Genomic DNA, 13326 nt, shown 5'->3' on the forward strand with positions numbered 1-13326 from the left:
AACATAGAATTTTTTTCATTTTATTTATGTATATGTATATTTATGTATAAATATATTTTTGTGTAATTTTAATATAAATACATTATATTTATTACATTTATACATTTAATGTAATATACATTTATATAATGTATATTACATTAAATACAAACAAAAAATATTACATTTTATAATATTGATAATATAAAATAATAGTATTGAATATATTGTATTTAATAACACTGATTAATTACATTAAAATGAGAATTACTTTGTGCCAGTTAAAATCTTTACATTTTAACAACATTTGGTATTTAATATCATTTAGTTGTATTTATAATTGTGTAAATATGTCTATTTTATTTAGAATTTTAGTATAATGTACATTATATGTATAAATGTAATATATTTTATAAATTTATTTATAATTGTATAATATATTTATTTCATTCATAACTTCAATATAATATACATTGTATTACATTTATAAATGTTATATTAAAATTATACATGTAATAACATTTATAAATTATATTAAAACAAGATCTACTTTGTGCCATGAGCATTTAGAATTTTTTACATTTTTTAAATTTTTTATTAGTACGTACGACGGCTGTCTGTAGTTTTGGTACAAAAACCCGAACAAGTTTAGTTCAGTTAGATCACTAAATATTCTCTGGCTGAACATTGAGTCAAAAATGCCTGATCTCTCAAGCAGAACTTGGCTGGTCAGAACTGGTCTGTTCCTGCTTTCAGGGTGTTTTGTAGCGTGGATAATACCAATGTCCTCTATCTCTCTCAGCCTTCACGTGAACAGCAGCAGCCGTGTGGCAGTGAGGATGGATGGGGATATATGGAGCTTCCTCTTTCACTTCCTAAATTGGGGTCTGGTCAAGTGACTTTGTTCGAGAGTGAGGGGAGATGAAGTGAAGGAATGCAATGTGGCGGCAGGGTTAGTGGTTTCCGCTCAGGATGTCCACTTGTTTCTGCGTTTGGAGCCATGACAGCTAGTGGAAGGAGTGGGGGAGGAGGGATTCATTGTGATTTACAGTTTCACAAGCACTTTAAATCAGTGAAGTTCTGGACTTATTTTACTATGTCACTAATGTAAGTGCAGCAATGTTATCTGCATACAGAAGTCAAACCAAATTGAAGGGAAAATTCTATCACTTAGCCTTAAGTTGTTCCAAACCTGTGCCTTTCTCTTTCTTCTGTAAAATATAAATTTTTTTTTTTTTTTTTTTTACCTCCATAGAATGGAATCTAATATTATTTTAGGACCCTAATTTTCATGGTAAGGACAAAACAGTTCTTATTTTGTGTCCCACACAAGAAAGTCAGTCATACATGTTTGGAATGACATGAGGGTGAGTAAATGATGACATTTATTTTTAGGTGAACTATCACAATATTTTGAGTTTTTACTGCATACTTATGAACATGTTTTGCAGAAGTGGAAGCTTAGGTGCTTAGGAACTTTGCAAACTTGTTCATTTTAGAAGAAAACCTCAGATAAGCAGATGCTCGCTGGTCTCTGTGCGTCAGAACTGGTGACAGCACTTCATGAGCACACAACATACACATGACCCACTGAGGAGAATTCAGGCTTCCTCCCACACGGTCACTTCCTTCTCCCTCCCAGACCTCTGCCACTGATACACTTGCCTTTTAGCCTGGCTGAAGTACAGGATTAAACCAGCCATAAAGCACTGTGGGTCATGCTTTTGTTGAAGCCTCGTGCACTTTTATTTTAAGACCACAAACCTGAAGGCTGAACATTTCATGAGCACTGAGTTGACAAAAAGTGCACAGCCGTAAGTCTGGAGCCGCAAAGGCTATACATCTTGAATATTTCACCCAACCTCAGGATACACTTGTAAAAATAAAGGTTCCTTACTGGCATTGATGGTTCTTTAACAATGGTGGAAACTTTCCATTCCACAAAAAGTTATTTATAGTGCCATAGTAAAAAAATAAAAACTTTGCCATGATTTATTTAAAATACATTTATTTCATACCAAGTATACTTAAAATCCATGAACATATGTATTGACATATCTCTTAAGACTTACTAATATAAAATTATAATTAAACTTTATTTGGAGCATTTCTTTAATGCAGAATGCACATTTCTTAATATAATGTCTAAAATGTGCTTTAATATCACTATTGTAAGATCTCTGTATAATATCAGCCTTTAAATGCAAAATATTTAAAGTGTTCCTGAAGTAAACTTGCAGCACAATCAAATAAGCTTATAAGTATATCTTTAGTTGGACCTCAGCACTACTTCTGCACAATTAAAGTGCATTAAGTACAAAATTAGTATACCAGTTTAGTAGGCCTATACTAAAAGTACAATTGCAGGGTATTTTTATTAAGCACATAAATATGTAAATGTATTTGTAGTATACTTAGTACAAAATAAATGCATTTTAGTATAAATATTTTTCACTAGGGTGGAAAATGGATTTGAAAATGTTCTTCACACAAAGGAAATAATGTTAAATGTAAAAGTAGAGCTTTTATAGATTTACAGTGCTTTGTTGACAATTGTACATCCGCCAAACAGATTACCCAATCAGCTAAAATAATGTCATGTTCAATGGAATTAAAGATGAATGTTTTTCATAGAATAGACTTTCACCATGCTTTCGTCTTAAAGGTGGGGCCAAATGTAGCAGATAACATGGAATAATTCATAGTGTAATGGAGTAAATGACAGTGGTTCCTCATACGCAACAAAGCAAAAAATAGGTGTATATTCACATAGCAATTTCTCTGTTGTATTGTTTAAAACTGCCACATCCCAAGTGTGCAGTCCAGAATCATAAATGTTCTAAAAGAGTTTTATGTTCTCCCAACAAATGTGAAATAGGACAGGGATGAAGGAAGTCCTGCTGCTGAAGTTGCTGTGACATGGTCATTGCTAAATAACCAGTGTTAGTATCATTGATGCTATTGATACTTTTATCATTTTAGTTTTATATAATATTTTGAATGAGATTTTTTTTATATGTTCATTTTAATTTTAGTTAGTTTTGGTAATTCTGTTTTCGACATTATTATTATTATTAGCTATTATTATTATGTCTGTATAGTTTTTTTTATCGTTTTAGTTATTTTAGTACCTCAACTTAGGGTACTTTGAGAAATTTTCATATTTTATTTCATTTAAATTAATGTTTATTTTATTTCAAGTAATGCCATTTTTTTATAGTTTTAGTTTTAGTTAACAACAGTAATATCCCTGCAATTAATGAATCATCTCAACGTTTCGCTTTGTGCCTCCTTGATATCAGGGATGACATAATATCAAAGTCTGAGTAAAGAAATAAAGTGTTTGTTTTGAAGAGCACAAAACATTTCATGCCTCCATTTAAGATAGCTGGTGTTTTGCCACTTATGTTTGTCTCTGCTGATCTTGAAACCGGCTTGTATAGTGTAACAGGACCATGATAGAACATGGGGGACAGGGAAGACGAGCTTTCCCACAGGTGGTAAATGATCAGGCTTCAAAAGCTGTTATCAGGTCGTGCCATCTCATGTCGAGCTCGCTTGTCAGCACTTTCTCCACCAAGGGCATTTGACACTCTCACTCTTATGTGCATCAACAGAATGAGGAAGTGATGTGTTATTTTGAGGTAACATTTCGCAGCAACAACTGGGAACCACAAACATCTAACTGCATTATTGTTTCTTGTAATGAGACTGCATTATGTATACATATTTTGTAATAGATACCACAATACACATAATCAAATAATCAAACAAAGCTGATTTTGTAGATGGGTGTTGCTTCAACTACAGGCTGATCTCTTTTCTGTTGTATGAAGGTTATATTAAAACTCCTTTGGAAACATTTTTACCAAGGCTTCATTAATTTCGCTACTTTCTAAATGTATAGAGACAGTGGTGTAATGTAACGAAGTAATAATACATTACTTAACATTACTTAAGTATATTTTGGGAGTATCTGTAGCCTACTTTACTTGCGTTTTTATATTTCAGCCAACTTTTACTTTTACTCCACTACATTTCCTAATTAAAATGTATACTTTTACTCCGATACATTTCCCCAAAACATATTCGTTACTTACTACAAAATACAGGTGCATCTCAATAAATTAGAATGTCGTGGAAAAGTTCATTTATTTCAGTAATTCAACTCAAATTGTGAAACTCGTGTATTAAATAAATTCAATGCACACAGACTGAAGTAGTTTAAGTCTTTGGTTCTTTTAATTGTGATGATTTGGGCTCACATTTAACAAAAACCCACCAATTCACTATCTCAGCAAATTAGATACTTCAGAAGACCAATAAAAAAACATTTTTAGTGAATTGTTGGCCTTCTGGAAAGTATGTTCATTTACTGTACATGTACTCAATACTTGGTAGGGGCTCCTTTTGCTTTAATTACTGCCTCAATTCGGCGTGGCATGGAGGTGATCAGTTTGTGGCACTGCTGAGGTGGTATGGAAGCCCAGGTTTCTTTGACAGTGGCCTTCAGCTCATAAAGTCATTTTCTGGTAGGATATCTGTACTTTTACTTGAGTATGGCTTTCAGGTACTTAAGAATGATGATAATCTAAACAGTAAAATTAATAAACCATTTCAATGATTTGCATAAATCTCTACACAAATACTGATTTCTGATGTTTTTTCCCCCATTTAGTGTACTTGGTCACAATAAGCATGCTTGAGATGAAATATAAGATCTGAAAAAAAGGAAAAATCAAGGCAAATCTAAACAGAATATTTGTTTTTATTATTTTATTGTCATTTATTTATTATTTTATTGTATTATGATATTTATTATTTTGTTGTCATTTCCAGTCATGATTATTCCAGTCAATTTTGTTAGTGCAGAAGGTCTGAAAATATTATTTCATTGTATGTATATAGGATACATAAAGCGGTGGGTCGTTTTATTCTAAAAAATATTTGAAATATCATTCCCACTATGGATGCTATATCAAGCACAATGCATTTACACTACTGTTCAAAAGTTTGTGGGCTGTAAGATGTTTTTTATGGTAAATACCGTAAAACAAATATTGTTAAATATTATTGCAATTTAAAGTTTTATATTTTAATATACTATAAAATGAAATTTATGGCAAAGCTGAATTTTCAGCAGTCATTACTCCAGTCTTCAGTGTCCTTCTGAAATTATTCTAATATTATTATCAGTGTTCAAAACAGTTGCGTAATATTTTTGTGGACACTAATACATTTTTCAGGATTTTTTGATGAGTTCAAAAGAACAGCATTTATTTGAAATATATGTATTGTAAGCATTGACTGTCAGTTTTGATCATTTTACTTCATCCTTGCTTTATACATTTAAAAAACATGTATATCCACTGTTGTAAAAGAAATGAAATTAGAGTGTGTGCAAAGTGTTTATTTTCTACAAGTCCACTAAAAGCCAAATATGGTGTAGTTAAAGAAACACTCTGAGAAACTGCCAAATGCTCCATCACTGTCAGTGTTTCTCCTCTCAAATTCTTCTTTGCTCTCTGACCTTGTTTTAATAGCTGGTGGAAAGGTGAAGAAACCCACCTTCCCACAGGAGCCAAGTGAGAGTGACTCTGGCATCCCTTCACAGTGACAGACCATTTTATCGGTTTATCCATCAGCAGCTCATCTGTCTCTCCTAACCAAAAGGCTGGTTATACAATAGAAGGAGACAACTTTTGAAATCGATAGGCATTGAACTTCTTAAAGATGACATGCACTCATAGCACTTCATATTTATGGTCAGCCAGTGAAAACCTCTGTAAAAAAGAGACTGTGAGCATTTATTATCTGTGCATAAACACGAAGACAGACAGCATGATGAAAAAAAGACCCTTTAAATTGTAACTGCTGGTAGTTTTACTACCAAATTCATGCAAATATCTATCTCAGTGCATGTGCAGTGTAAACAAGCATTTAGTGCTTAGAAATGGAGAAAGAAACACACAAGTATGGGAAAAGATCCACTCTGTCACCTCCACAACAAACTGTGATACTGAGAACAGTAGCGTGCCACTCCCTGCTGTCAAGCCACCATAAAGAAGAAGTGTATAAATACCGCCGATAAACAAAGCACTGAGTCTGCAGAAATACTTTTTTTGTGGTGTGAGAAAACGGCATGTTTGTCAGTCACAGGATTAGGACAGTCTGTGATGTCTGTTTTATACAAAATAATTTGTCCTGATGATCTGGCAGAAATCAAATTAGCTACTTAAAACCACAGATAGACAGCTTTGCTAACAATTTTATCTAAGCGTTTATAATGAGTCATTAATCATTACAAAAGAACTTGACGTTGACCAACAGGCTGTTCCATGGAAGTCGTCTCTTAATGTGTAATTCAGTGCAAGGTCTTTCAAGGTTTATGTATTAGTAATATTAAGTAAACAGCAATACACTTTTGGTTGTTCACTATATTATATAATATACCAAAATAAAAGACTAAAATATTTTTGTAAATACTTTTAAATTAAAATGACTTTTAAATTACTTTATAAGTGTTAATATAGTGAGACATGATTATTTTTCAGTTTTGAATATATATTTTAAAATAAATGTTCATTTTTAAATCCATTTAATATTAAAACAAGATTTTGAAACAATCATTTTGCCATTTGTGATAAGAAGTAAATGTTGTCTCTATTAGCAAATTAATTATTGTTACCATATTCAATATTATATTATTAATCATAACTTTTTCCAAATATACTTAATATGTTTGTTATTTAAGGATATAATATTTATATACATATATAGCAGAAAAAGTAAGCTACATTATTTTATTTGTGGAAATAAATGTAATTAAATTAACATTGAAACAATTTTAAACATTTTTAAATTGAGGATAAGAATGAAATGTTGTCACTATTAGCATATTAATTATTGTTCACTAATTTACGGCATTTGTGTACCTAAATTATTTTGATATTATATTTTATTATATTATTTCAGGAGTGCATAATGTTTATATAGACATATAGTAGAAACTGAGCTACATTGCTTTCTTTGTGTAATATTACTGTTAAGATGTCCTCTGCAGTCGACTCAATCAGTGAAATCAAGTTGTGCTGATCTAGCAGGACAAGCTAAGTTTCCCTTCCCCCTCTGTTCCAACACTAGTGGTCCTCCTGACATATGCGTCTAAACACATTACCGCTGGAGAATGTAGTATGATAAACGTCAGCATGTGTAGAAGACGTCACCCTGATTTGTTTTGTTCTCCTGGCCAGCCAGTTTGGAGAGCAGGGAATACCGTTGAGTTTAATTCAAGTTTATAGCACCTCACAGGAGAGATACAGATTGCACCATCTGCATAATTCAGACAGCGTTCACATTGACATAGACAAGTGCTTTTGACTAATTGTTTCATGACTGCATTAGGTTCTCAATCTCTCAAACATGTAATGTAACCCCCTGGGCTCCTGAATGGTTCGTAAATGTTTATCAATGCATTCTGTAATCAAAAATATTTTAGGCCACAGAATCCACTGCGATTTGAAACTGAATACCACAATAAAAACATTAAGCTTAAAGAATAAATATTAGAAAAGTAAATTTAGCAAAAGGTCAGACAGACTAAAGAGTTATTCTGCCTCTGGCTGTATAATAATGTGATAGTGGTTGCTGCTTCCTTGTTAATTTTACATAACAAATACATTTTAATATCTGTTTTTTATTTTATTTTTTATTTATTTTTCAGTTGTTTTTTTTTACGTAATTATGAAACGGTAAGTAAATAATCATTAAGGATCTTTAACCTTGGTCATCCTAAAACAAATAAGACTTTGCAGTGCAAAAAGAATTGTATTGATCACTATTTGTTTTCTGTAAACAACAACATATTTGAGAATCAAAATTTCATAGGACAAAAATATATATATATTTTTTTAACACAAGACAAGATCTTTTTTTTTGATTTATATGCTTAAAATTAAAGACAAAATGCAAATGGGGTAAGAAAAAGACTTCAAATAGATTCTCTGAAAAAAACTTTTAATATTATGCTGATCATTTAAAAGCCTTTAGCAGACACATGAGCAGCTAATAGATCACATCACAAAATCCATGTGAAATCAATTTGCATGAATCAATAAGTGGATGGAGAGTCTGTGAAACAGACACCAAGAAGGCGCTGATCAATAGCCAAGAGTACACTTTATTCAACTAGCCAAGCACCAGCAACTGATTTCCAACCCATTCATTTTAATAAGTTGAAATGTGACAAACATATAATGATTTTAATTTAAAAGTGAATATTTGTGTCAACTGTTTATATTTGGTCACATCTAATGCTGGGTGGCTTAGTAAGGCTTAGGCCTGTCGCAATAATCAATATATCGACTTATTGCGCAATATATGTACATGACCTCAATAATTTTTGGTGACGCAATATATCGCCCATTATATTTACTTAAAAATTAATGTCACCATGTTTTGTACATTCCACTTGCGCCTGTGTCTTTTGCAGCTTCTCATACATAATGTGTAGTCATGAGGTGCTAGTTCAAATTTAAATGCTTCTACAAACAAAGTTTAATCTGCAGATATGGTTTTGTTTAGGGATCTGTGCCTTTGTGCATACGTGCATCTGACTGCTAAAGTAGTGATTGTGTTTTTCAGCAATAGTGTGCACCCTTAATTTACAGAGAAGCGAAGGTCAGGGAAAAATCTGTAGATGGAAAAATCTCCAGACAAGTTCTTTGTGCATTTTTATTTTTTTCTACTTTGCACTTTTTGTTAGAAAATGTTTATTTACTATTTATTCAAGTTTTTTAAGGTATCGCTTATCGCAATTATTTCTGGGGCAATATATCGCACAACAAAAAGTTGTTATCGCGACAGGCCTAGTAAGGCTTTAACAGCTCCTGGGATCAGCTATAACTTCACACTCTGTCATAAACTGATGAGGCAGATGGAAAGAGAGCAGGTAGAAACTGGTTAAACCGTGAGAGTGAGAGGGTTTACGGTGTATCCGAGCTTGGAGATGGGTTGAGATAAAGACTCTATGAGACAGCAGGAAACGTTAGATGAGGGTGAGTGAGTGAAGCAGAAAGGGGCCTTATCTGTTTCGAACAGCGCTGTCCTCTCAGGCATCTCTTTAACCACATGCAATCAGATTTTTCAATCTCATTAAGAAAAAAAGAATAAGAATCGTGAACTACCTTAATCTTTTTTTTTATTTAAACCGAAACTTGTGGTTTTGAACCATAATAACTGTCTAAGAGGCAATTAGTGTTTCAATAATGCAGTTTGTAATTCAGTATTTAACTTTTCATTAATGCTATTTTGCTGTATTTATTAGGGATGGTCGGATACTAAACTTTTGGCTGAAACAATAAGCCGCGAATTATTGTCATATCATGGCAAAATAAACGATGAATGGCTCATACTAAGATTCGATTTTGTCTAAATAAAAAATAAAACACAGAAAAATAAAATCAATCATTTTATATGATGCAAGTGAATTATAGTGTCACAACATTATAATGTACAGTATGAAAATTGGTTATATATGTAAATATTAATTCTGAGATTTGATGCAGATTACATTTAACAGTGTTAATAAATGATTAGTGTTTTATAGATTAAGTGAGCTGTAGATGATGGGAAAGGTAATCGAAATGTTAACAGGGGAAATGATGAGCATGAACAATTGAATAAATCTCGAGTGATATTGATATAAATGAATACTGGCCAATAACCAATATGGTATCATTTTATTGCATATCCCTAGTTTTCATGCTTTTTTTTGAATGAATGCAATATTGTGTGATGCTATACTGTTTTGTATGAATGCATGAGATTTATTGGTAGTATATAAATGTCAGTGAATGAATAAAAGGATAATCTAAATGTAAAAATGACCATGCACGATCATTATATTGTGTATCCCTAGTTTTCATTCTTTTTTTGTATGGATGCATCAGATAATGTCAGTGTTAAATGAAAGAAATAGCTAATCTAAATGTAAAATTAATTAAACAGTCAATATCAATTGATATCGATAAAAAAAAAACTGATATAGTGCCATTATATTGTTTTTGTAGGAATGAATCCGATGCATTGGTAGTATTTAAATGTGAGTGTAGAAAGAAAAGGGTAATCTAAATGTAAAAACAGCATAAATGAGCATGCAAAAAAAGGTACATTGTGCATCCCTACTATATCCCCTTCTAAAATACTTGAGAACTTTTCCTCCTATTTCTAGCCAAGAAACTCTGCATTGTTTCTGCATTACAAAGACAAAAGTGCAAAACAGATGAGCTGGCCTGAACACAGAGCTGCACCTGTCACCTTCCCCAAGCCACATGCTCAGCCCACACAGCAAAGACCACAGGACACAAAGACTGCTTTCACCTGAGACACACTGCGGCTTCTATTAATAGCACAGTTCAGCAGTGGTGCTGACACACACATCTAGAACTAGTGGTGGTGGTTACCTTCACTGACAGCAGTTACTATAATGTGGCTTGTATTACTCATGTGCTGAGAGTGTGAGCCAAGGTCATGAAGCTAAAACACTGACAAATAGCTCTCATATTTTGTATTTCCGCTCTTTTTGGCCAAAGGAACAGTCTGAAATCAACCCGCTAGCTGTAAACGTACTAGGGGAAGACAAAGGGCAAGAACATGTCACACCAGGGAACGAGCAGAAAAGTTTCAACTCGAACGTGCTGCGCTCCGCAGGATCCACAGGGATCGAAAACAACTGTGTGTCATCATCATTTGAAGGCCGAAAATAGGAGTGGGGGTGTTGAAACCGAAATCTCTCCCGAAAACTACAAAAGACACGGCCGGGCCATTTTGGCACGCGTCATCACATTGTTTTCCCCTGACTTGTATTTTCATTTCATTGTTTTGTATCCTCAGGCCAAACACCCTCCTCCAGATGGTGACTGTTCTAGTCTCCTCTTGATGGGAAGTCAGATTTTTACCAGAGCCCAATGAGGGGGCAGAAGAGCTGACGAGGGCAGTCAGGTAACAAAAGGTCTCTACCTGCGAGTCTAGTTTAATTGGGATGACACATACTTGTACTAGGGATGGATATACACCCATGTGTTGCCAAATTTGTCCTATATCCCTTTAGAATGGTAAGAGAACTTGCCAATGGCATACAACACTTTCAGCAATTATCTTGAGTAAAGTTCTTCCACCATGCAAAAATCTTGCCTTGAGTTGCTTGCATCTGTTTCTGTAGGCATTTTTATTCATGCTCAGCATACGATTGTTGAGATCTTAAAGGGATAGTTCATCCAAAAACTATTTACTCAAACTCATGTTGCTGTGGAACACACACAATACATTTTTTGAAAAATGTCTCACTGTTTTTTGTCCATAAAATAAAAGTCAGCGGGGTTCAGTGTTGTTTTGACTTTGATTATACGGACAAAAACAGTTCTTTCTTCAAAATATCTTCTTTGATATTCCACAGCAAAAAGAAAGTCATACGACTTCTAAAATTGATTTTCTTTTTGTCTTGTTTTCAGTGCAAATATCTAAATATCCTAAATCAAGATATATTTACTTTCTGCAAAACATATCAAAATTATGCGAGTTCATGCGTGAAACAAACAAAAAAAAATCTGCCAATAGGCAGAAAAATAATTTTACATTTGAATTAAGTTTGTTTTTCTTACCCCATTGGCAGATATAGATAAAATACTTTAAAATACTTCATATCTTAAGTCATTTTTGCTTCTCAGGTTGTGCCTTGATTTGCCTTGATTCAAGAATGTTTAGATAGTTGTACTTGAAAACAAGACAAAAATAATAAGTAAGAAATTAATTTTTTGTAGTGTACAGGTTTGGAATGACATGAGAGTGAGTAAATTCATTTTAGGTGAACTATTCCTTTAAAAACAACCCATGCTGTCAGTAGAGACACTTTATTTTGGTAACACTTTATTTTAATGACCAATTGTCACTACTAACTAGTTGCTTATTAGCATGCATATTAGCATATTGGCTGTTTATTGCTAGTTATAAAGCACATATTAACGCCTTATTCTGCATGACCATATTTTAGGTCCCTTAATCCCAAATACCTAAATTTAACAAGTACCTTACTAACTAATAAGCAGCAAATTAGAAGTTTATTGAGGGAAAACTCTTAGTTAATTGTGAATATGTGTTTCTTAATGTAAAGTGTTACCAGACATTTAAATGTAAATAAGAAATTACGTAGGACCTTTGAATGCCATTTTAATGCCCAGAAGATCATAATTGCATGTGTATTTTATAGATTCCCTTCATTTTGACCAGTTATTGAATTATGGGCCTACATGGTTGGGTTTGGGTTGAGAAAGAGACTTCGTAATCTACTGATTAAACATGAACTGTATCTTTAGTAGCAACGACTGTTTTTTTTAAAAACCACAAGCAGGTTTCATTTCTCAAGAGAAGTGATTAAGGTTGCAATCATTGGACAGTCATTGAGCAGTACCTGAGGGGATGGCTGTGGCTCAAAACACTCATGAAAACAAGATAAATAATTAACCGCTAACAATCACTTGTTGTTCTGTTTAATCAAGCTATTAATAGTAAAGCTCAGGGGTGCCTTTTGAAAGTATAAAAATTCAAGGTGGTGAACAACAGCATCTGAATGCTAATTTGTTTTGAGAATGCTGTTTTATGTTGGATATATTTATGTGATGTTTATTCATTTTTAAAATGCTCTTTTACATGTTAAAATGTAATTACAATTCACATAAACAACCCATTATATAAAATCACTGTTGATTTTACAGCAAACAACACACAACTAAGAGAGTCATTCGTCAGTATTTTGACACTTAGGCCATGAGGTAGTATGCATAAATCTTCAAAATGATCCAGAAATCAATGAGAGACTGATCCTGTAAAAAAAAAAAAAAAATGTGTGGGAAAAACATAAATAAAAAGTACCTTGCAAAAGCTGAGGTCAGTAAGATTTTTGGTTTTTGGAAGAAAAGTCTTATAAAGATTATCAAAAGATATTGATCAAAATAAAGTCAAAAACAGTAATATTGTGATATATTTTATTTACAATTTTAAATACTTGTTTCCTATTTTAATATATTTAACATTTTATTTTTTTCTGTAATAGTAAAACTCCATTTTCAGCAACCATTACTCCAATCCTTGATACTTAAGAAATTTTAATATGGTGATTTGGTACTCAATTTACTAATTTGATTAATTACAAATTTCTAATTATTGTTATTTGTTGAAAATTGTTGTATTGCTTAATAAAGTGTGGAAAGTTTTTTTTTTTTTCAGGGTTCTTGAATAGAAAATTCAAAAGAACAGCATTTATTTCAAATTGAAATCTTTTGTAACATTTTA

Source organism: Sinocyclocheilus anshuiensis, unplaced genomic scaffold (genome assembly GCF_001515605.1).
Source record: "Sinocyclocheilus anshuiensis isolate Anshui unplaced genomic scaffold, SAMN03320099.WGS_v1.1 scaffold257, whole genome shotgun sequence".
NCBI classification, from domain to species: domain Eukaryota; kingdom Metazoa; phylum Chordata; class Actinopteri; order Cypriniformes; family Cyprinidae; genus Sinocyclocheilus; species Sinocyclocheilus anshuiensis.